The following is a 26,536-nucleotide window of genomic DNA, read 5'->3' on the forward strand; positions in this document are numbered from 1 at the left end:
AACATGCAATATCTGCCTTTCTATGTCTGACTGTATTAGTCTGTTTTCACACTGCTGATAAAGACATACCCGAGACTGGGAAGAAAAAGAGGTTTAATTGGACTTACAGTTCCACATGGCTGGGGAGGCCCCAGAATCACAGCGGGAGGTGAAAGGCACTTCTTACATGGTGGTGGCAAGAGAAAATGAGGGAGAAGCAAAAGTAGAAACCCCTGATAAACCCATCAGATCTCATGAGACTTATTCACTATCACGAGAATAGCATAGGAAAGACTGGCCCCCATGATTCAATTACTTCCCCTGGGTCCTTCCTACAACATGTGGGAATTCTGAGAGATACAATTCAAGTTGAGATACAATTCAAGTTGAGATTTGGGTGTAGACACAGCCAAACCATATAATTCTGCCCCTAGCCCCTCCAATTCTCACATTTCAAAACCAATCATGCCTTTTCAACAGTCCCCCAAAATCTTAACTCATTTCAGCATTAACCCAAAAGTCCACAGTCCAAAGTCTCATCTGAGACAAGGCAAGTCCCATTTGCCTTTGAGCCTATAAAATCCAAAACAAGCTAGTTATTTCCTAGATACAATGGGGGTACAGGTATTGGGTAAATACAGCCATTCAAAATGGGAGAAATTGGCCAAAACAAAGGGGTTACAGGGCCCATACAAGTCTGAAATCCAGCAGAGAAGTCAAATCTCAAAGCTCCCAAAATGATCTCCTTTGACTCCAGGTCTCACATCCAGGTCACGCTGATGCAAGAGGTGGGTTCCCATGGTCTTGAGCAGCTCTGACCCTGTGGCTTTGCAGGGTACAGCCTCCCTCCCAGCTGCTTTCACAGGCTGGCATTGAGTGTCTGTGACTTTTCTAGGAGCATGGTACAAGCTGTTGGTGGATCTACCACTCTGGGGTCTGGAGGATGGTGGCCCTCTTCTCACAGCTCCACTAGGCAGCACCCCAATAGGGACTCTGTGTGGGGATGCCGAACCCACATTTCCCTTCTACACTTCTCTAGCAGAGGTTCTCCATGAAGTCCCTGCCCCCAAAGCAAACTTTTGCATGGGCATCCAGGCATTTCCATACATCTTCTGAAATATAGGCAGAGGTTCCCAAACCTAAATTCTTGACTTCTGTGCACCTGCAGGCTCAACACCACATGGAAGCTGCCAAGGACTGGGGCTTCCACCCTCTGAAGCCACAGCCCAAGCTGTATGTTGGCCCCTTTCAGCCATGACTGGAGTGGCTGGGATGCAGGGCACCATGTCCCTAGGCTGCACACAGCATGGGGACCCTGAGCTTGCCCACGAAACCACTTTTTCCTCTTGGGCCTCCAGGCCTATGATGGGAGGGGCTGCCATGAGGGCCTCTGACATGCCCTGGAGACATTTTCCCCATGGTGTTGGGGATTAACATTAGGCTCCTTGCTACTTATGCAAATTTCTGCAGCTAGCTTGAATTTATCCTCAGAAAATGGGTTTTTCTTTTCTATTGTATAGTCAGGTGGCAAATTTTCCAAAGTTTTATGCTCTGCTTCCTTTATAAAGCTGCATGCCTTTAACAGCACCCAAGTTACCTCTTGAATGCTTGGCTGCTTTGAAATTTCTTCTGCCAGATACCCTAAATCATCTCTCTCAAGTTCAAGGTTCCACAAATCCCTAGGGCAGGGGCAAAATGCTGCCAGTCTCTTTGCTAAAACAACAGAAGAGTCACCTTTGCTCCAGTTTCCAACAAGTTCCTCATCTCTATCTGAGACCACCTTAGCCTGGACCTTATTGTTCATATCACTATCATCATTTTGGGCAAAGCCATTCAACAAGTCTCTAGAAAGTTCCAAACTTTCCCGCATTTTTCTGTCTTCTGAGCCCTCCAAACTGTTCCAACCTCTGCCTGTTACCCAGTTCCAAAGTCTCTTCCACATTTTCAGGTATCGTTTCAGCAATGCCCCACTCTACTGGTACCGATTTCCTGTATTAGTCCATTTTCATGCTGCTGATAAAGATATACCCAAGACTGGGAAGAAAAAGGTTTAATTGGACTTACAGTTCCACGTGGCTGGGGAGGCCTCAGAATCACAGCGGGAGGTGAAAGGCACTTCTTATGTGGCAGCAGCAAGAGAAAATGAGGAAGAAGCAAAAACAGAAACCCCTGATAAACCCATCAGTTTTCATGAGGCTTATTCACTATCACGAGAATAGCACGGGAAAGATTAGCCCCCATGATTATTACCTCCCCCTGGGTCTCTCCCATAACATGGGAATTCTGGGAGATACAATTCAAGTTGAGATTTGGGTGGGGACACAGCCAAACCATATCACTGACTTATTTCACTTAAGACAGTGATTTCCAGTTTCATCTTTGATGCTGCAAAAGGTGATTCTGTTCTTTTTTTATGGCTGAATATACACTACATTTTCTTTATCCAACCATCTGGTGATGGATACTTAGGTTGATTCCTTATCTTTGCTACAGTTTGGTGATTTTTAAAGTAAACTTACGGAGTTGGGAAATCATCATCATAATCCACTTGGAACATTTTTATCTCTGCAACAAGATGTGTCCATTTGTAGTCACAACCTGTTCCCACCACAATCCCCAGGCTGCCAGGAATCTACTTTCTGTTTCTACAGTTTTTTTCTGGGCATTTTATAAAAATGGAATCATGAAATCTTTTGTGTCTGGCTTCTTTCACAGTATAATCTTTTTGAGGGTCATCTGTAGTACTTGTGTTTCCTCTTATTATTGAATAGCAGCCCATTGTATGGGCATACTGCACTTTGTCTATGCATTCACCAGTTGGTGGACACTTGGATTGTTTCCACATTTTGGCAACTATGAATAATGCTGCTATGGACATTTGTGTACAAGTCCTTGTGTAGACATATTAATATGTAATCTTGTTCTAAAAGTCTAAAATTCTAAGAATTTATTGAACTTGTGAAGAGAATGACTATTGAAACTAGCCTTGGTTCTTATCCTTTGGATATAACTACATTTTTGTCAGAATGTCATGAAGAAGCATAATTATTTATATCCAAGATAGAATTTAACTTTCAATTAAAAAATTTAAAAGTTGATTTTTAATAAAATACTTGGACAAAAGTAGATCAGGGATTAGGTTGATTGCTTTTAAATTTTAATGTAAAATTTCAAGAAAGGTTAGACTAGATTCCAATGGCTGCAATGCTGCACAGCTGTAGGCTGCATCCTCTCATTGGAGTTGTGTGTGCAGGTGTGCCCTTCCTGTGGGATGCAGTGGGAATGGTGCCGTCCAGAGCTGTGTGTGAACAGGTGTCCATACTGCTAGTCCTTGAGTCTGGGTAATCTCCACTCTGTCCCTGGAGGGTGGGCCTGTTCTATTTCTAGAGGTCAGTGCCAAGTCAGAAAGGGAGTCAAGGCCCAGAATGCCACTCTGAAGACTACTCTAGTTCCAGACTCTAGGGAGTCCTGGGCAGGGGGCTTATCTTAAACCAAAGGAATTTCAGACTAGAATTGTAGATGGTGCCCTTGAAGAGCTGATGGGACAGATTGAAAGTCCTGACTCCCAGCTAAAGCGGTATCCTGCACACCCTCCCGTCTGGAGAGATCTTGGGCTAGATGCCCCCAGTCTAACTGAGACCCTGACTTTGAAGGGTTGTTCCAGCCCTGCAATAGTACCTTTTTGTTTAGGTGGGAGTGGATTAGAACAGCGGGTAAAGTTTTGGGGTGAAAGAAGCCAACTGGGACATATGTCTTAGGGGTTCACAGGCTTAGTCCATCCTTTCTCTAAAAGCACTGGGCTGAATCCTCTCAGCAGAGAGTTGTGGAAAATTAGAGACGTTCTGTGGAAAGACCAAGTTAATGTTCAAGTCTCAGAATCTGATCTTAGGTCAAATATCTCTTGCTTTTGCCAGTAAAAAGAGCCCAGATGTTTTTCTATTTACTTAGGCAAACCCTTGAAACACAAGTTAGTCATATAAAACTTTACATTTGCAATGTTAAGAGCCCATATTTGGAAAGTCACAAGCATAAAATATATACTGTGAAATGGGAGGTCAGGATGGTGAACTCATTTCAGAACCATAGTTTTGACTCAAGAATTTTGATGGGGTCTTCATGTTGGTTGAGCTTCTTGGTCCTAATATCATTGAGAGAATTAAATCATGATATTAAAACATTGAAACACTAATGCTTTGTTTTTATTGGCAAGAACCAAAATGATCTAATACTAATGCCACGAAACATCAGTCACTTTTTTCCTGATGAATAAGATGAACTTTGGCTGCTTATGATAGTAAATTTAATAATGTCAGTGATTTGAACTGTTTCAGTTCTAAATGTGCAGAAATGTGTTTTACTGCATCTCTCTCTCACACACACACACACAAACACACACACACACACTACTGCTGTCAGGAAGTTTTGTGGCAAATGAGCCCAAATGCATAGATTAGAGCATATCATTCACATGTGCCACGTGTGTGCCAAAGTATGCGTACCCACTGCTAGACTCCCTCTCACAGGTGGTCTGAATTTGCTTCTAGCTGGTCCTGTAAGCAGATTTAATATTTCATAAGCACTGCTCCATCTCATGCCTCCATTATTGACACCACATGGAAGTCAGGAAATTGGTTCTTTCTGGGAACAGTTTGCAGAAATATGCAGCCTGTCAGCCCCTTTCTCATGGGTGCATTAACAGAGCAGCTCACGATTACAAGTAACGAACCTTCTCCAGATGTGTGTAGCAACTCAGCTCCAACTTTATCTTCAGCCCCGAAGATGGACTTGACAAGATGGATTATTTGTGGCTGTATTGTAATAACTTTGTGAAATTGGAATTCCCAGTGATTGTAATGGAGGGTGAGGAAGCGGCAGCAGAGGAACAGAGAATTTCTCCTTGCAGTAAACAACGAAAAGACCAACAACAATAAAAAGGGCAAATCAGCTGTGGCATTTTCCTGCTTTGGACACTGACTCTTCCAGACTGTTCTAATTCTTTCCCTTTTATGATTCTGTTTATGTTACACACAGTAAAGTTAAGTCATGTCTTAAATACGATGGAAACTGGAAGTGAGATTTGGAAATGACTGAATCAGACTTCTTAACTTTTTTCTTCTCTTGGAGAGCTCAAAAACAACGGACAGAAAGGGATATACCAAAGAAAACAATTTTAATTGTCGGCTTCCATGGAAAATTCAATCCAGTCTTTCATTCATTCTCTTCCCAGTGCAGTGCCAGCAGACTTCTCTCTATATGGCTAAGGGCTTAATTTAGCTGACAAATTTCTGAAGGATAACTAAGCTTTCAGAAAGAAAGATTCTAGCTATAAATGAAGCATGTGTGCTCTCTCAGTCACAAAAGACAGATTTTTCCAGGATAAAGTAATTTGGGGTAAATTTCTCCTGTATTTTATTAGCAGTGATGATTTCAAGGGAGTATTCTTTTAAAGCAAGGCAGTATTTAAATCTTTCTTTTAAATCACAAGTCTCTTGAGTTGATAGTTATAAGACTGGGTTCCACTGGGAGTTATTTTTACATCTTCAAGGTTGGCATCCTTAGTTGTTTGATGTAGATGTTCTAGATAAAATTCCTAAAGTCCAGCTGTTATGATTTAGCTTAATATGTTTGTACAGAGGGGTTTCCTTTGTCATTGAAGAGATAGAGTCAAAACAGAATTAGTCATTCTTGCATCTTCTATTTATAGCCCACTATTACTCAGATGCATTGTCAAAGAATGATGTGGACAAGAATTTTTCTTCCTTTCTTTTTTTTGTGTAAACAAAACTCTTTTTATACTCTGTGGATTTAACTTTGGTTGCTAACTTAGTCAGACAAGGCACTTAACAAAAATATTACTTCTTAAATGAAAAATTACCTATTAAGTCATCCCATCTCCATTTGCAAATTAAAGCTTTGTCAGTACAAAGTATGTGGGATGACCAGAAGTCATGGATGACTTACCCTGAAGTGACAAGGGTAGAAAAGGTCAGTTTGAAAATTTATTTGTATGGGTTGCTCATGACTAATAGTCCAAATCTTGAGAGTTTATAAACAAAATTCTATTCTGTTTATTTAGTTAATGCCAGCATTAAAGCTAGCCTGAAAATTTAGTGAAAGTCATTTAAGGAATTTTTATTTGGAGGAAACTTTAATTTTTTGTTATTTTTGAGGTCACTGAATAAATGTAGAGGTCTTTGTGGCCTCTACTGCAACAAGTAGAACAGTTAGATAAACTGGTTGTTGAAACTCCCTGGGCCATGGAGTTTTCTTATTTTTCTTTTCTTTTTTTTTTTTTTAGTAGAGAGCTGACTTTAGAGGGATCAGGAATAGTTTGCTGGATGGAAGGAGGTAAGAAACAGGACTATCAATGTTTTACTGATCTGAGCTGTATAATAATTTGGTGTAGATAATTAAATGAGATGAAGTATGGGAAAAGTGTTGTAAACATTCTCAAATCCTCTGCTATTATTGCTTATTGCAGCATCTGAAACAGCAGGATCTGTCAAGCAATAGCCCTCAAATCAATGTTTGCCGAGTTATAGTAAGTCGAATTAAAGAGTAGTTGGACAATTGCAAGTAATAAGTGGAAGTAGAAGGCTGAGAAAATTGACACTTAGCGCTGTCTGTTGAAAACTATGCTATTAGCAGTGTTGGGTCAGCAAATGGCTTATTTTGGTTGGCAACCCCATGGAAAAGGATTTGCTGGATACAATAATAGTATATTCCCACAAAAATTCTGAAGTTTTATTTTTTTGAGAATGTTGACAAGCCGGCAAATTAATGAATGGCTGCCAGGTGTTGAATTTGAATGTCAGTCCTGGTGATTGTAAGGGTGAGTAGGCCTTTGTTTTTCCCTCTGTGCTAAACTCACCCTAGGGGTCCCATTGTTTTGAGGAGCTATTTAAGTAGACTTCAGGAGAATTTGAAAATCATCCAAATCCAGTGTATAAGCATGAGAAGTCTGAGCTGAAGACTAAAAGTACTCTCCCTACAAACTGTCAGACATCTGGCCCAATGCTAGCTATAGGCAGTGGGGCTTCTTGATGGTCATTGGTGAGGATTCAATCTTTGGTACCCAAAGAGTGGGTGAAAGTTTCAGGAAAAGAAATCTCAAGCCTTGAGGCCTCCCATGAAGGTGAGACCAAGATTTCTCTTCCACAACCCAATCTTTGCAATTATTCTGCAGATGGTTGGGAGGAAAGTAGTCATCCTCTTGACTAGAGGATGAGAGACTGTGCAGGAGAAAGCTCTGGAGGAGACCTCACCCTTTGTGACTAGTATGATGTGTCTCATTCATCATGAGATGGTGGGTGATGGAGGTGATGTTTAATGATAATAAGCCCACGCTGTGGAACCCATGGGAGAAGCATGTAATAGCCAGTAGTAATATCAGCAAGGCCTTCCTCAATTCCACTCAGAGGAAGACCCAAAAGGAACAGTGAAGCCAGGACCGTGGGATACCATGAGAAGGGAGTCCATGGCAGGGATTTAGGTTTTGGGGTTCTTGGAAGGGAGGTATCATGTAGACTTTTGGTGAGGCCCTAGAGAGCCTATCATTAGCCAAAATGGTATGGCTATGAGGCTGCTCAAATCACTACATCCAGTGAGTCCTGGGGAATGGTGGGAAGGCTCTAATTTAGTGAGTGGTGGTCAACAGTAGAGATCCCTGGAAAGCAGCAATACTTGTACTTAGAAGCTAGCACAGTCATCAAGGGAGATCTGTCTGGAAGCCTGGAGGAATAGTGACAGGGTCCAAGCCCCTGCAGAAGGGTGCCTGGTGAAGACTAAGTCAACCGTAGGCACCCAGTCAAGAAGGTGACTCAGAGCAGGAAGAACTGGAGTGCAAGTTGGGAAGTTGGGAAGAAAGCAAAGTCATACAAATTGGGTAGAATTTCAGCAGGTCCTGGCAAGGAGACTACAGTCAGCAGACATGTGGGTCCCAGTGGTTCCCTTCAGGGACACTGGATATCATGCTGGCAACATCAAATCAAATCCCAGGCCCTACATACTGGTGGGAATGAAGCTTCTGAAAGATCACCATGCTGGGAGGGTTAGAAGTGGCTCAAGGTCTAACTGGGGCTAAACATGTAGATTAAATCTTTAACACCTTTAGCTGGATGGAGTGGGGACAAACATTCTCTCCCTGAAGGTAGTAAAAGGTCTTTGTGACAGAGAACAGCTAGTATTAATGGGGAAAGCATTGAACTATTATCAAGAGTAGATTTGTGATATTTCCAGGTGGCTTTTATACCAAGAAAAGCATGCTAATATTCCAGAAAAAATTATGGGTTATTTATTCTGGGAAACATATACTTTGAACCAAAAATGAGAACACATGGTGTGATAAGTGTGAGCATACTGATGAGGATAATTGGATAAGATACCTGCAATCAGAATTGTTTTGGTAAATAGGAGACTATGTGGTCACCAAGATATGCCTTGCAATTAGGGAGCTTATCTCAGCACAGAAGGAAGAAGGTATGAACATATGAGAGTAATAGAGGCTGCATGTGAGAAGCTCTTACCAGAGGAGATCAGGAAAGGGAGAGAGCTCACCCACTTGGGGTAATCACGGAAGAGTCTGTAAAAGTGGCAGTATATAATTGGATTTTGGTGGTTGTATAGGATTTGAGCAGGGAGCTGTAAGCATGAGGGCCTTTCATGGGGAGACACAGAATGAATGAAACCCTGAAGTTTGGAAGCAAAAACCATAGGAAGCACAACTATGAGTACATAATTCAGTTGAGAGAATGGGGTAAGGCAAGACTAGAAAGGTAAATTCTGCCATCTTGTGGATCACCATATTGAATGGGAGATTTGGTGACTAGACATCAAGCATTGTACTATGTACTAAGAATATAAAGATGGAAAAAGGAATGAAGATACATTTGGGAGATACAGATTTAATCTAAATTCATTAGTGATGTCATTTGTGGAAATAGGTGAGATAAAGGACATTCAGAGAGACGAACTGAGGGCAAAATCTTGTATTTTGTATTTCTATGGGCATAAGGAGATATATAGAGAGATTTGCTCAGTAATATATTTAGGAGGAAACTCTGGGTGGTTCAGCATTCAGGCAACTGAGAGAGGAGTGGGTATCAAAATGGAATGCCAAGTACTGCTGAGAGGCCAGGGAGAGCAGAGCAGAGACAGAGAGACCATTGGAATTGCTGTTTTACAACTGTGACCCTGAAAATGTGGTTTCAGGTGAGCAGGCATAGGAGGAAGGGTGAGGCTGGAGTCCGCAGTGCAACAGATTACGGCAGTGGTTCCCAAAATGTAGCCTTTAAATCAGTGGTGTCATTATCACTTATTTCTGCAAATTCTTGGGCTCCACCCTAGGCCTACTGAATCAGAAACTCTGAGGGTGGGGCCCAGCAATCTGTGTTTCATCAAGCCCTCCAGGTGATTCTCCTGACTGACAAAGTTTGAGAACCACTGTGTTATGGGACTACACAAGGAGATTGTGGAGCCCTAGAGCTCTTAGGTGTTAAATCCGATTGTCGAAGAGTCTATAAAATTTGCTGGGCATGGTGGTATGTGCCTGTAATCCCAGCTACTAGGGAGGCTAAAGTGGGAGGATCACTTGAGCCCAAGAGGTCGAGGCTGCAGTGAGCCATGATAGTACTACTGCACTACTGCACTCCAGCCTGGGACACAGAGTGAGTCCCTGTCTTAAACAAATTTTATATATACACACACACACACACACACACACACACACACACATATATACCATATATGTGAAAATGAAGGGTCTATAAGCCTAGGGTACAATGTTCTCAAAGATATTCCTATTTTATCTTGGCAAGCATAGACTGCCTCTTCGTTAGGATGATATAATTTGAGGGGCAAAATGGCAACCTTGCTGCTTGTTATTTTGCGTACTATTGTCCAAGCCCATTGAGTCAGTGGAGACTTTTGGGGTTCAAGAATTTCCCTTCCAGGCTGCTTTTTTTTTTTTTTTTTTTTTTTAAAAAAAAGATTGTGATGCTATCTTAAGGCAGGGATGGGAAACAGGTTTTATTTGTGTGATATATTGATGAGGAATAATTGTCTGGAGTTCCATATTGAGGTAAATTGTGAGGCCACATCCCTTGGGGAGACAATTGTGATTGGCAATGTCTGCAATAGGCACAGGAGGCAGGGAGTCGTGACACACAGATCACGCATTTACCATCCCTCCCATGAGGATTTATCAGGATGCCTGGGACACAAGATACTTTTAAAGGGAACAGAAGCCTGAAGAAAGGACAAAGGTGTTGAGGAGGTGCTGAGGTATGGGAAAGCATCTCATAATTCTTCCTGGGGTTTGCGATGCTGGCTTCTAACATTTGTTATGGATACTTGACACCAGCATGAATACCTTGGCAAAGTTCTGGGAAATGTCAGAAACCTTGGGGTTTAAGAAAAGAGAGGGAAAACCTGCTATTGCTCATTATAAATGTGAAAAACTATATAGCTGGGGTCTGCTGTTCTCTTCTGGAATCTACTTTCTGCCATTTGTTTTGCCTGCTGTACAGATATAGCATCCAAATGAGACTGTGGCCAGGAACAATAGTAACTGTTCTCCTGCAGGTCCTCTGGGCTCCCCAAGACACAGCAGAACAGCCCTGTACCCGGGAAGCTTTGTGTATTCATCCACCTATATAAACAGTTGAGTTGGCTCATTGAGTGGTATTCTTTCAAAGACAGCCTGTTATCCTACTTACCACCCTAGTCAGGGGAGCCAAGTTATTTTACATAATTTTTTTGCCCAGTGGTAACATAATGACTATTTTAAAGCAAAAATCTTAGTGGATACCATGAAGAATAATTAAATATGACACCTGGCATAAAGAAGAACCAAATAATGTTATGTAAAGCATGAGGTTTAGGCTTTTTTTCAGTTATATATGAGCAAATGTTTTTCCTATTCAAGCTTTAAAAATCAGAGTCAGTGGCAAGTCTTTCAGTTTATATGGAAGATCATCAATTCAACTGGCAATATAAATAATGAACCTGGGACACAGCTGGAGGAACAAGGGATTGGGGGGCAGGAGAAGTGTATTTTAGTCTTGGCTCTAGCACTTGTTTTATGTTCCTGAGAAAGTCCCTTAATCTCTCCTGGTCTCAATTTCTGGATCTGAAAAATAAACAGATTGAGCAAAGTACTCAATAAGGTCCCTTCCAGTTCTAGGATATTAATTGTATATCTGGGTTTGTCATTTATCTCACCTAAGCATGCCTAGATTCAATTGTCCTAGACTCATTAGGTTTAATGTCTAATCTTGCTGCTGGTTCTACTTTGTCTCTTTTTGCCAGGGAATGTTTATTGTCTAGGTCCAGTTATCCGAGCCAATGTCTGGCTCCATTTAATCCTGCACACCACTTTGTGATACACGACCTGTTGAGAGAACACATAAAAACTCTTCCTGGTATAAAAAAAGAAAAATAAAGATCCTATCCATTTCAAAGGGTCACCCAGAATGCCTGATATTTTTACTATTATTTACTCCTTTGTCTTAAGCATTCAAATCTTGTCTGTACATTAATTTACATTTCTTCAGGCCGTACTATATGAAATGCATTGTGCACCCAATTGCTGCTCTTGTGAGCTCACAATCTAACAAATACATTATCTGAAATAGGTCACATGATAAAATTTCTAGAGTTATTTTTGAGCAAAGGAGTGACTGTTGAAGGTAAAATGTTAAATGAAAGCAAACCATTTTTATAGGAGATGGATTCCATTTTGGAATCTTGGCTTTGCGTCTGTGGATGGAACCTAAATGAATGACACACTTAGTTTTTCCAGTGCTGTTGGAAGTAGCAAAAATCTGAATTCCCATATGAAAAGCAATGTAGTCTTCTCTATTCCACATGCAATTTGAATTAATTTTTAAACACATTCTTTCAAGGAGAGATGCTACCAAGCCTGCTTTGATAAATAAATGTAGAAAACACTTTGATGGACAAAATATCCAATAAAGCATGTATTTGTTCTCAGGCAGCATTATTCCTTTATATATGCCAAATGTACCGCCCCTGCCCACATAGTATTTATTTGAATCTTCATCCATGGAGCAAAGATGAACTTCAGCCCAGGCAACATTACATTCTTAATTAGTGGAATTCAAATGAATGAGATATCAGTATACCTCATGCAGAAAAGTTAGTGGGTAGAAACAAATGCAAAATGCTCAGTCATTAATAGCATTGAGAGGGTGAATGTGGGAATCTTGTATCTTGTGTAAGTACTAATATTAAGAGCTACTGAGCTAAGTACTAATATAGCACTAAGTAGTAATAGAGTACTAAGAGCTACTGAACCTTATAGAGAATACTGTTCTAAAGATTAGATAAAGAATATCTTATACTTTTAGCTGGGTTTGAGAAAACATACAAAAGAATCAGACTTAGGTTTTGCTTGGAAATCTGCAGAGCCATTGGGAGGCATGTAAAGGTAAAGATTAGCCGAGGGTTTCAGAAATAGTTAGGATACACTAGCAGGACTCTGAAAAAACTTGTGCACTTGTAAACTTGGCAGACCTTAGCTGTGAATGGTTGCACCAGACCAGATGAACTGTTGCAAATGTTGAGAGAGCCAGAGAAAGAACTTGGTTATTTCTGCCGACTGAGAGAGGGAAAAAATAATCCAAATGACAGACATCCAACAGGACAGTGGTTCAGTACTTGGAAAGCAGTGAGACTGAAAACCACCTGTGGTTGGTAAAGGAAAGTAAATGTCTTTATTTTTCTTTTTTAATTTTAAGTACTATTTTGGGCTTCACACCCCAAGTAAAATGCCAGGGGTGCAGAGGTAGACAGTAGCTTATGTGACAACAAGAGCGAGCCCTAGTGACTCATACACAATTTGGGGTCTTCATGAATTAGAAAGAATGAATGTATGTGCTGGACCAAATTCAAAGAACAGAAATGCAAAAGTATAATAGCTGGCTTTAGAGGACAGATTAAGAGGCCTAAATATGTTTGACTTGGATGAAGAATGAAAAAACGGAGATATAATAGCCACCTGCAGGTCCTTGAGGGGCTGAAACTCAAACTAAATAAAGAGAGGAACTATTTGGGGTGGTGCACAGAGGCACGGCTATGCCTGACACGATGAAATTGAGAAAAGGAAAACTCAGCCTGAATGTCAGGAAAATATTTCTACCCAAGTTCCATAAATCTGCCAAGGGAAGTGGTACAGTCTTGTTATTTGAAATCACTTAAAACTAGATTGAATAAACCACTCATATTTTTTAGTCCTCCCCCATTCCACCATTTCTCTTTCTAAAAAATCTGATTTCTTTGTTCCTGCTTGTATTTGTAAGTTCCATAAATTAAATGTTCCCTGTGAAAATCTTGAAGGTATTTTTATATCTATTTCTGATTTAAAAATAAGTAATAAGGGTGAGATTCACTGAAAAAAAAAAAGTCACCAGGATGTTGATTACATTTTTCCTCCTTTGCAGAGTTCATTCCTTAAATTGCTTTGTTCAATTTGGATACAGGCTTATTTGGTACAGGCTTTAGTTGTTAGTTCTTACTTTTAGAGTGGAATTGCAACAAGGTTAGTTTTGATTGGATACTTAGAAATGAAAGGACTCCAATGGAATTAAATTAATTAGAATTTAATAACAGAATTAAACTTGGAAAATTCACAAATATATGGAAACTAAACATAGTCCCAAGTAATCAATGAGTCAAAGAAATCTCAAGGGAAATTACATAATACTTTAAGATAAATGCAAATGAAAATACAACATACCAAAACTTACAGGGTACAGCAACACAGTGTTCAGGGAAAACTTATACCTATAAATGCTTTTAAAATGATACAAATCTCAAGCTAATAACCTAACTTGTCCCTTAAGAAACCAGAATGAGAAAGAGCAAAGTAAACCTAAAGTAAGCAGAAGGAAAGAAATAAAGACTCGAGTGGAAATATGTAAAAGAGAGAATAGAAAAACAATAGAAAAAGCAATAAAATCAAAAGTTGGATATTTAAAATGATCCACAACATTGATAAGCCTTTAAATAGATCGGCCAGGAAAAAAAAAAAAAAAACCTGAAGACTCAAGTTACTAATATCAGGAATGAAAGAGGGGAATCATTACTGACACTGCAGAAGTAAGGAGAATAATAGAGAAATACTGTAAACAACCATAGGCCAACCAATTAGATTATTTAAATGAAATGGACAAATTCTCTGAAAGACAACAGTTTTTGAAACTGCCTCAAGAAGAAATAGAAATTTGAACAAACCTGTAAGAAGTAAAGAGATTGAATTAGTAATAAAAAAACTTCACACAAAGAAAAGCCTAGGACCAGATGGCTTCACTGGTGAATTCTAACAAACATTTAAAGAAGAGTTAGCACCAATTCTTCACAAATTCTTTCAAAAAATAGAAGAGAAGGGAGCATTTTCTAACTCATCCTATTAGACGGTCATTACAAACTAAACCAGACAAAGTTATCACAAGAAGACTACTTTCGAATATAGATGAACAATTCTCAACAAAAATCCTTTCCCAAAGATCAGGAACAGAACAGGATGTCCACGATCATCACTTCTATTTAAAATTATACTAAAAGTTTTATCTAGGACAATTAGGCAAGAAAAAGATATACAGTAGTCACCACTTATCCAGGGTACACTCAAGACCCCTCCAGCGGATGCTTGAAAGCATGGATTGTACCGAACCCAGTTGCTGTCAATTGAAACATGTTTCCATTCATGTCTTTCATTCACAAATTTAATGTCTTTTGAATCTTAAATAAGCACTTACTGTGCACTATGGCCATACCTTTTGCAGTTTGAGATGTGACAGCAAAACTTGTACAATTTTTTTTCTTCTTCACGTGGATAGATTTTTTTTAATCATAGATCTTAGCAACCTCAACATACATTTTTTTCTTTCTTTTATTAAGTCAAGAACGTTCACCTTCCCACATAAAGGAAGCACTTTGTGGCTTCTCTTTGGCATATCCAAACTGCCAGCATCACTACTCTTGTGATTTGGGGCCATTAATAAGTAAAATATGGGCTGCTTGAAAACAAGCACTTTGATACCACAACAGCCAATCTGATAACCGAGAAGGCTACTAAGTGGGTAGTAGTGTATACATTGTGGATATGCTGGGCAACAGGATGATTCATGTCCCACGTGGGACAGAGTGGGACTCTGAACAGTTTCATCATGATACTCAGAATGGTGTGCAATTTAAAATGTATGAATTGTTTATTTCTGGAATTTTCCACTTAACATTTTTGTTCCTTGCTTAACTTTAGGTAACTGAAACTGTAGAAAGTAAAACTACAGATAAGGGGGAACTACTGTAAAAGCTATCCAGATGATAAAGGAAAAGGTAAAACTATTTCTGGTTGCAGTAGAAATAGTTGCATATAGAAAATGGTGTTGTATATAGAAAATTCTAAAGAAGTTACTAAAAACAAACTAAAAACCTATTAGAAATAAGTTCAGCAAAATTGCAGGATATAAGATCAATATACAAAAATTAAGAATATTTTTGTAGAGTGGTAATGAACATTCTAAAAATGAGATTAAAAAATCCATTTATGATGGTATCCAAAGAATAAAATTCTTAGGTTTAAATTTATCATAAAAGTGTAAAATTTGTACACTGAAAACCATGAAACGTGTTAAAAGTCATTTAAGAAGATCTACGTAAATGGAAAGACAGCTCATATTCATGAATTGGAAGACAATATTGTTAAGATGGCAATATCCCCCAAATTGGCCTACAGATTCAATTCAATACATGTCAAAATTGCAGCTAGCTTTTTTTTCTTTCAGAAATTAATAAGCTGATTCTAAAATTCATATGGAAATGCAAGGGACACAGGATAGCGAACACTCTTAAGAAAGAAGAATACTACAATCAAAGTTGGGGGATTCACACTCCCCAATTTCAAAACTTACTACAAAGTACAGTAATCAAGACAGTGCAGTACTGGTATAATGCCTTTTGAATTGATCTGATGTAAGGATAGACACATAGATCAATGAAACATAATTGAGAGTCTATAAATACACCCTTACATTTATGGTCAATTGATCTTTGAGAAGGTGCCAAGACAATTTGATAGGGGAAAGAATAGTAATTTCACAAAATGGTACTGGGACATCTGTATATCCACATGCAAAAGAATGAATTTGAATGCGTACCTCACAGCATACACAAAAGTTAACTCAAAATGGGTTATGGATCTAAATTTTAGAGCTAAAACTATGAAGCTCTTGGAAGAAAACATAGGTGTAAATCTTTGTGACTTGGGTTGAGCAACAGCTTTTATTATTATTATTATTATTATTATTATACTTTAAGTTCTGGGGTACGTGTGCGCAACATGCAGGTTTATTACATTGGTATACATGTGCCATGTTGGTTTGCTGCACCCATCAACTTGTCATTTACATTAGGTATTTCTCCTTACGCTATCCCTCCCCCATGCCCCCAACCCCTGACAGGCCCCTTGTGTGATGTTCCCCTCCCTGTGTCCATGTGTTCCCATTGTTCAACTCCCACTTATGAGTGAGAACATGCAGTGTTTGGTTTTCTCTTGTGTTACTTTGCTGAAAATATGACAGCAAAAGCATAAGCAACTAAAGAAAAAATAGATAAGTTAGATTTCAGTGAGATTAAAAAGTTTTGTGTTGCAAACAGTACTATTAAGAAAATGAAAAGACAGCCCACAGAATGGAAGAAAATATTTGCAAATTATGTATTTGATAAGGGACTTTTATCCAGAACATGAAAAACGTTATTATAGCTCAATAATAAAAAAGACAACCTAATTAAAAATGAGCAAAATATCTGAATATATATTTCTCCAAAGATTTACAAATGGCCAATAAAGACATGAAAAGATGTTCAACACTATTAGTCATCAGGGAAATGGAAGTTAAAATCACAATGAGATATTGCTTCAACCCACTTGGATGGCTATAATGAAAAACACAGATTATAACTGTTGGTGAGGATGTGGAGAAATTGGAAGCCTCACACAAGGCTAGTGGGAATGTAAAATGGTGCAGTTGCTATGGAAAACATGTTAGCAATTCCTTAAATGTTAAATACAGAATTAGCACGTGATTCAGTGATTCTACTCCTAGGATACCACGGAGAATTAAAAACATATGAACACAAAAACTTGTATATGAATATTCACAGCAGCATTACTTATAATAGCCCAAATCTATTCAACTGATGAATAGATAAGCAAATGTGATATATCCATATAATGGAATATTATTTCGCAATAAAAGGAATGGAATATTGACACATGCCACAATATGGGTGAAACTTGAAAACATTATGCTAAATGAAAGAAGCCATTCACAAAAAAACCTACTGTATAATTCCATTTATGTAAAATGTCCAAAACAGGCAAATCTATAGAGACAAAAGTAGATTAGTGGTTGCCATGAATGGGAGTGGAGTAGGGGTATGAAAATGTTTAGAGACAAAAGTAGATTAGTGGTTGCCATGAATGGGAGTGGACTGGGGGTATGAAAATGTTCTAAAATTAGATTGTGATATCATAACTCTATGAATAGACTAAAAACCATTGAACTGTACACTTTAAGTGTATGAATTGCATGATATGTGAATTATATTTCAATAAAGCTGTTTTTAAAAAAGGAAAGGATTCCATTATGCTGGGCATCACTAAAGCTAAATGAAAATGTTGTTCTTTTGATCTTAAAAGAGCTCACACATTTTTTTTTCAGCCTCTCTCCTCCTGCCTCTGTCTCTTTTCAGTTGTTTTTCTCTCCCTTGTGACTTATTCCACAAAAGACATAATTTATGACTCATAAATTTTATGATTGACTCTTAGGCGACCAACTTGAAACTGAGAAAAGGAAAACTCAACCCAGAAATAAGAAAAAATATTTCTTACACAATTTCTATAAATCTTTCAAGAGAAGTGGTAGAAGTCTTAGATAGCTGAATAGGTAACTGGATAAGCCCCTCACCCATTCCAGTGGTTGGGATGGGGAGGAGGGGTGCCAGCATAACCTTAAAGCGGGGTGGACTCAAATTGGGGTGCTGGACCAGAGGCTGGGGAAGGGACATTGCCACTCCCACCAAGAACAGATACTGAGTTCCTTTCTGCCAGGCAGAAGGTTGGAGAGAATTTAGTAGAGCAGCATAACAGTCCCCAATATTGCAATGAAACAATCCAAATAAGGTCCTAGTGTTTGAGATGAAGAAAACCTTGTGGTAACTACCCAAAATATAAACGTAAAACAGGAAACAAAGAGGCAATGGAAAAACATAAAATCTGACAGTTCATTAAGAAAAAAAACCCAACCACCTCTAGACATTGTAAAATGCAAAATCATGCAGGGGAGAGGATGGGGAAGGGCAGGACAAAAGCTAAACACAAGGTGTCGTTTCCTATTACTGTGCCTCAGATGGTGCTTCACTGGGCAACTTTGTCAGACTGCACATGAGACTGGGAAGTCAGAAAGAAGCTTTGCTTTCATAAAATCTTTCCTTCTTCCTTTGCTGATGCCTAATATGCCTTAGATAAAAAATAAGGTTGCTTGCTTGATAATTAAAGCTAATAGACTTGAACGTGTGATATAATTGGGAGTTAATACTCAAGAGTAAATGTTTTTATCAAGAGGTACCTGATGGTTCCATGCTGGGCCTGAAGGGTTGAAAAAGCATGAAGACCCTATGTGCTAAGGAGACAGAGATGAGAAAAGAAGATGGTGGCAGGCCTTGAGTGTTAGGACAAGAAACTTAGTCACAGGTAGAAAAAGAGGAAGATTCTTATGCAGGAGAGTGACATGATGAAATCAATGGCTGAGGTCATTTTGACAGCATAGCCAATAGACAAGATTGGGCACAATGACAAGGCAGGCAGCCACTTTGAAAGATGTTATCATAATCCAGACAGGAGAGATTAGAAATATTGCAGAAGTGGAAAGAAGAGAGGAATAAATTGAGGACAGATGGTGAAAAAAAATCTCTACCTTAAAGGTGGTTCCAGAACCTCATGGGCTCTCTCTAAGGGTAGCACAAACCCATAGTAATGGGAAAGGGAGTCATACTGCTCATTTAATTTTCTCTTCTTGGCCTTAAGAATTCTCCAACAGTTCCTCATTGTGGTCAAGGTAAGGTCCAAATTCCACAATAACATTATGAGGTTCTTCCTAATCTATTTCCTGTCTGCCTCCCCAAACACCCATGTCTCCCTGCTGCTGCCCCTTATTCCAGCCACCCTGAAGAACTCTCTCCACTTCTGGGTTTTGTAAGAAATGGCTCTCCTGGGACATTTCTTCTTTTTGTACCTACCCTCTACCTTTTCCCCTAAAAGGGGGTAATTCCTGTGTATACTTGAGATCTCAATTTAGACATCACTCAGCAGAAAATCTCTCCTGTCCCTTCCCTCAACTAGGGCTAATTTTTTCTCCCTTCCCTCAACTAGGGTTAATTTTTTCTTCCATGGGTCTCTTTATTACCCAGTGCAGCACAAGAGCATCCTACTTTAGCACAAACTATTATACTGAATGTCTTTTCAAATTTTGGTGGGCACAAAATTAACCTCCAGTGCTTCCTAAATGCACACGTCCAGACTCAGGCCAAAGACTGATTTAGTAGAGCTTGACCAAACCCACACTTTTGGAAACACCACTGTATTGTAACTGGTTGTTTACTTATTAGTAATCCCAACTGGACTGCAGTTCTGGAAGGGCAGAGGCCATTATAATCCTAACACCCAGGACAGGGCCTAATGTGCTATAGGCAGCCATTTAGGTAGTTGTCAAATAAGTGAATAAACAATGTGAGAAGAGGAAGAGCAAGAAAAACCAACTGAAGTCTGCAAGCTTAGGAACCAAGAAAGTAATAGAAAAAAATGAGAAGGGGTATCTATTTGTGGGGGAAATGATGAAAACCCACATGCAAATTTCAGACAACAGGTTGGGATTCTAAGGCAGTGCCCAGGCCTCCATGCCTCCTGTCTGGCACTGACTATAATGTGGAAAATGGCCTGGCTCTTCTTACATTACCTGTGTACTTCCAAGGACTCCAAAATGTGTTTTCCCCAAAGGCAGTATATAATTTTGAGAATTGCAATCATTTTTTCCATGTTCTTTTGAAGGCTGTAAAATAATTTTAGATGCAATAGTAATTCTAGGTCCTTGCTTACCCTTGACCTTTGAAGTTTTATTCAAAACATCACAAACCTCCCAGCCCAGATGTTGGCAAGTTAATGATATATTGCGGCAGGATAGAACTTGGTCTTGTTTGCATGAGGAACTCGGAATCTTTGGTATATTACCTCAACTTTTTTTTTTAGGATACAACTGAAATATAATTTTGTTAGTGTAAAGGTACAAGATGAAGTATTAGGAAAAATAACAAAGCCTCCCAATGTTTTTGGAACTGAGTATTATCATGCTATTGGTGTAAGAACTCTTCAAAACCCATGGTGACTCTTCTAGCTCAAGAATAAAGAAGATAATTTTCAGCAAAGAGAGTCCACAGCCTTTTTTTTTTTTTTTTTTTTTTAATAGAGGTTGAGCTCCTTTTACCCATTTCCTACATCCAGCCTCATTCTTGGTTTCTAAATGGTAGGATTCACACAGAACTAATTACTAAACCACCCTGCCAACTACTCTTGAAAACTTCTTAGCCTTTTAACTAGCAAAATCAGCCTTAAGAAGAATAAGGCCTTTATAAGGCAAGCAGTGAACAAATCCAGCTTATACCATTTGGTACATCTCGCGGAATACTGTAAATCATTGTGATTTATGTATATTTCTTAAGATTCTCTACTGTGGAGCAAGCATCTTGAGGACATGGGACAGGTACCCTTCTCTGGACCTAATCCAATGTTCTACTTTGACTAAGTGCTTACTAAGTGGCTGTGGAATGGACAAATTAATCCTTAGCACCTTTCTGATCCTGGTTAGCTGGTTAGCACACAGTACTGGGCATGTCCAGTGCAGCCAGTACTGGTGAATTAAATGTAATGACATCATTTTCTAACGCCTCCTTGGTATTTATTTTCTTGGGGAAGGGTGACTAATTATGCTTTGGAGAGGTTAGGCACCTCCTGGCAGGCATGTTGCAGGTGTGGACAGTGCTGGGCCTGGAGGCATTATTAGCTTCTGTGTGTAGATGGAGAATCTCAGGTTACAAGAGATCGGGAGACTACACTTGAGGTTCCAAGTGGCATAGTGGAGGCCAGAAACCTTCTGGATCAAACAGATGACTTCTTGGAAGCAGTGACAAATAGCTGTTTTTCTATGAGAGGACGTTTTCTTACGTGAAACTTGGTCTTTATCTTCTTTTTCAGCTTTTGGAATTGGAAGACGTTTTCCATCTTCTTTCCTTTCACTGGCGTCATATAGGAACCCTGCTTACAAACACTCTGTTCTTTTAAAACTAGTTTTCCAGTAAGGTTTCTTCATCCTGGAGAGCCCAACAACCCACACTATGCTCTATTTAGACTTCTGCCATCTGCCGGCCTCCCCCAATCACCTCCTCCACGACACACACGTAACACCACAAATTCCCAGCCAGGAAGGAGATGCTGTTTCAACTGGGTGTTTGAAGATGTCATCCTTTCTTTCCATAATAAATTAATGTTTTCTCTTCCCCACTGTGATCCTTTATATATAACCTCCTCAAACTCAGAAAAATTTTCCGCTGGTGTTTAAATATATTTATTTGGCAAGTGTGTGTGTTCTCAATGATGAAGTTCTCTTGACTGAGAACGATAATATTATGAGAAAGACCTCCTCCTAACCCTGATTATGTGTCCATGCTTAAGATAGGCTCACAGTAACATCATAACCCGACTTCTATATAGCAACACAATGATAAGGCACATTGGCACATTGATAGAATCACTGCCCCTAAGCTGAAAATTTGTCTGTGTAGTATTTTGTTGCACTCTCCTGTTCCTCAGACAGTGCCAGAGCAGCAGCCAGCACCTGCAGTTACTGGCAAGGTGTGTTGGCAGCTGGACCAGCCAGATGCCAAGGTCTAGCCTGCTCCAATAATATTTTAGTGTCTGGGTGGCAAGCTTGCTTCCTGCTGACATGTAAGTCTGCCACTGCCCCATGGAGTGCTCCTGGAGGCTTGCGTCAGGGTTGGCTGCTAACCACCCACCTCTAGGGAAGAAAGTGGACTCCCCTTGACCCTTTTCTAGAAGGTGGTAACTGTGGTAGAAATCTCTTTTAGAATTAAAGAGGCTTTCTGAAGGGTGAGTGCCTGCTCCTTTCAGTGACTGCTGTGGCTACCCAAACCACCTTGATTCTTCTCTTGTGCCTTGTTAGCTCATGCGGAAACGTCCCCCAAATCAGAGCTTATGCTCCCATATCTGTGCCTTGCTATGGGAACAATGGGAGCCCAAGTCTACTGGCCAAGTGGTGTTGGAAAGGCAGATGGCTCTACTTCTGCATAAATTTTTCACTTCAGTTAGAGTTATTTCCCATGCTTAGTAGATACCATAAATAAGTATTCTATGGTATTCCTTTGCAAGTGGGCACTTTTACAGGCAAGTAAGTTCTCTTCAAGCAGATGGTAAATGTGTCTGTCTCGTAAATTCTATTCCATTACAATTAATGTTGGGAGACCGGGCAGATGATAATGGGAAGTTGAGCCCTTTGGTAGTGAACTATGAGGCATTAGAGTCAAGTGGCCTGAGTTTGAATCCTGCTTTTATACTTACCATGTGGCCTTGGACAAGTTATTGAACCTTTTTGAGTGTTGGTTCCCATATCTATACAATGGTGATAATACAGCTAATCACAACTTTTGAAGCTCCTACATTTGAAGAGAAAATGTGAAAATGCATGGAATGCACTTAGCATAGCACCTGACTTGAAGGTAATACTATTAAATGCTTTAAGAATATATATTTTTTCTGGTCCGTTTGCAAGACATCAGTACCGTTGTGTGTTTGAACTCTTCAGGGTAACTGGCAGTTGGCATGGATGGCAGAAGTGCCTTAAGTAAGTTGGTTTGAGGTTGAATTTCCTTGCTTGAGAGGATGCACAGGCCTATCTTACTGTTGTGTAATTCAAATTTTTTAGCTTCAGCCTTGATGACAGGCTTGCATAACATGCTGCAAGCCCCCCTGTAATTGTGGCTGGATGAAAAGAATATATGGGATAATGATATGACTTTTTCCTCTCCTTGCTCAACACTGTGGTATAGAAGGAAGAGGGCTCTCCAGAAAACACTTTCAGAATGGCAAGAGCACGTGTGTTGGTTTGTTTTAGAACACATAGTTCTCGGATTCTGTTCCTGATGGACTTGGTTAGGCCTGTGGGGTTAAGGTTCACTGTATAGGAGGTGGTTAGAATTCAGTGCTATGCAAGCAAGTGTGATTCATGGCCACTGAAGCCTTTGCAGAAATGTTAATGTTTGTGAAGTCCTCTAAAGTTCATATTTTCCGTGCATCTGGAAATTCCACTTACCAAAATTGAATTGTCGCTATTTGACCATAATTTCCATTCCTTTCTGAATGGAAAGGACTTTCTGAAGGGTGAGTGCCTGCTCCTCTTAGTGACTGCTGTGTCTACCCAAACCACCTTGATTCTTGTCTTGGTGCCTTGTTAGCTCACACAGAATGTCCCCAAATCAGAGTTTATGCTTCCATATCTGTGCCTTGCTATGGGAACAGTTGGAGCCCAAGTAACTAGTCTGGGATTGCACTTGATTGAGGGCTCAGACCTTCTCTCCAAATTTCTCCTTCTTCAATCTTCTTTCACTTAACAAACTGAGGAGCTTCCTGGATTTTTTATTGAACTCTGTAGACAAGTTTAGGTATCTGTCCATTCTTCATCACAGTCTAGTGCTGAGCCAGCCACTACTTCCTTTCCTTCCACCCTCCTTGTCAGTGATAATTTTAAAGGCAACAGACTCCTTCATCAGAGTTTCTCAAATTTTAGTGTGCACACAAATCCCCTGGGATCTTTATTAACAAGCTGATACTGATTTAGGAGGTCAGGGATTGGCCTGAGATTCTGTATTTCTAATAAGTTTCCGGGTAATTCCCATGCTGCCAGTAAACAGATCAAGAGATCAAGTATAACTTCATCCCAAGTTATGTATATGAGGTTCTATAGGGATTTGATTCTCCAAACGTTTATTGAACCTTTCAGCAAATGCAGCCATTTTTCCTCCCTGAATCCTCAGTTTGAGCTTTCTGATCATTTTATCTTTTGGCAGTGCTAAACACTGCAGCCTTAATCAGCTCCACTCCTCTTGATTAGTTTGTCTTGTATTGGTATTTATCATCCACTTAAAATTTCAATCCTTGTGTATGTGGCTATTGCTGTGACAAGCAGTATATACTGTATATAAATGTGTAGTCAGCTGCAGTGACTCTCTTGGGGCCATTTTGCTTGCACTGGCTTTTGGCTCTTACTCTCCCTTTTGTTGATCTCACATTCAGATTCATGGCTTTGTGAAACTCAGTGATACATATCTATCTATCAGAATCCCTTTTTAGGGTATCTACTATTGACACTTTCCTGGATAACTCTAACCCTCATGAAAAATTGGTTAGCATCAATCTTTTTGTCATCTGCTCCCTTGTTTAATAGGCACACAGAAGCAAGCTAAGATTTCTTTGGCTATCTCATGTGATGAAACAATGAATTAAGAAAACCCAACCAATATGCTTAAAAACATCTCCCCACCTTTCTCTATTCAAAAACTAGGAACACATCTGAGAGCATATAGGAATGGAAATTTGGGACAGCCAATTTTTTGGAATTGAATGAAGTGATCTAGAGTATAGAAAACATCATATCTTTTGGTTGGAAGCATAAGCTATAGCATCAGACATTTCCTCCTTCCCTGGCTGTCTATTCATAATTCCCATCTCACAAGCACTTTACTAGATTACCTAAAATTAGTAACACAAACAATTAAAAGTATTTTACTCAATTATGACAAGAAGGTGTACCATTGAGTGCAGGTCTCAGTTTTTCAGTTGTTCCCAAGCTCAACTGTGCATTACCGTAGCTGGGGGAGCTTGTTAAAAATATAGATATCTAAACTCAAACTTCCAAGATTCTGACTTAGTAGGTAAGGGGTTAGGATTTTTCTGCTGCCTCCTTTTCATCTCAAGGTTAGAGAGTCCCCAGGCTCAGATGTCTTCTGTTCTCTAGCTGTGCTTGCTCCCTAGGTGATTTTATCTGGACTCAGAGATGTAAATACCAGGTATACACTTACACTTATATCTTCAGCCTGCTCCTCTCCCTTACACTCCAGACTAACGCATCAACCCCCATCCTACACCTAAAACTTAATTTATCTTGATTCCCTCCGAAATTGGTTTTTCCTATAGTCTTCCCCAACTCCAAATACACAACTCTGTGCTTCCTGTAGCTGAGGTCAAATTTTTTTCTCTTACAGTCCATATAAAATCTGTCAGCAAATCCCCAACTTTGAAAATGTAACCCAAATCTTTTTACTCCTCACTATGGCCACTCCTTCTAACATGGTCTAAGTTCTCATAATTTTTCTCCTGAATTATGGCAATAGCCTCCTAGTTGATCTCTTTGCTGGGCCATCCACTACCACCTTTCTGACCTCGTCTCCTATCCCTGTCTCCCTTGCTCCTGCCACTCCTGCCATGTTGCTTTCTTGCTCTTCCTGGAGTACCCAGGGCTTTTACAGTAGCTCTTCCTTCTGGCAGGAAGGCTCTCTACTGAGATATTTGCATGCCACACCCATCAATTTTTTTTAGGTCCTTCCTTACACATGATCCTAGCAGAGGAAGCATCCCTGACCAATCCATATAGAATGAGAGCTCTGCAGCCTGACTTCATTTCTCTCTATAGTATACATCCCTGCCTGAGGGGTTTTACATTTTTGTTTGTCGTCTGGATCCCCCTACCACAATGTAAGCTTTGGGAGAGAAAGACTTTTATGCCAGGACTTAGTAGGCACTCAATAAATATTTGTTCAATGAATGAAAGAAAGAAAACTATATTTTCCAGAAACAGCTTCTTTTCTAAGCATAAGTGCCACATTTACAGTTAAAAGTTTATTGAGGGCAGGTGTCCTATCTAGCTCATGTCTGTGTCTTATGCAGCTGCACGAGGGATTTAATAAACATTCATTGAGTGAATGAATAATTGTAGTGTAGAGGAAATGCCACAGACTTTAGAGAGAAGTGAGCCAGACTTAAGTTTCAGCTTAGCCTTGTATTAATCATGTGACTCAGACCGAGTTACTAAGCCTTCCTGAGCTGTTGCTTCCCCATAAAATAAGTTCTGTCTTTAGATGATTGTTTTAAGGATTAAATGAGATAGTAGACAGAAACCTTTTAAATATAGGGACTTAACACATTAAATGGCGGGCACCTGTAATCCCACTTGTACTCCTACTTGGGAGGCTGAGGCAGGAGAATCACTTGAACATGGGAGGCAGAGGTTGCAGTGAGCCAAGACCGCACCATTGCACTCCTGCCTGGGTGACAGAGTGAAACTCCATCTCAAACAAACAAATAAAAACAACAAAAAACATATTAGGAACTCAGTATATTGATATTGATGCTGCA

General features: G+C 39.7%; 1 long non-coding RNA gene across 4 annotated transcripts in view; it reads left to right on the forward strand.

Moving 5' to 3' along the window:
- Positions 1 to 26,536, forward strand: part of LOC129049901 (uncharacterized) — a 261,143-nt gene that overhangs the window by 46,422 nt on the left and 188,185 nt on the right. For 2 of the 4 annotated variants that reach the window (XR_008513286.2, XR_008513288.2), the window contains exon 3: positions 6,278 to 6,327. The exons of the other annotated variants lie outside the window; for them this stretch is intronic. This is a non-coding gene — a long non-coding RNA (uncharacterized LOC129049901). The remainder of the gene's footprint in view (positions 1 to 6,277; positions 6,328 to 26,536) is intronic. 4 annotated transcript variants of the gene reach the window in all.

The sequence above is a fragment of the Pongo abelii genome, chromosome 15 (assembly GCF_028885655.2).
Source record: "Pongo abelii isolate AG06213 chromosome 15, NHGRI_mPonAbe1-v2.0_pri, whole genome shotgun sequence".
Classification (NCBI taxonomy): domain Eukaryota; kingdom Metazoa; phylum Chordata; class Mammalia; order Primates; family Hominidae; genus Pongo; species Pongo abelii.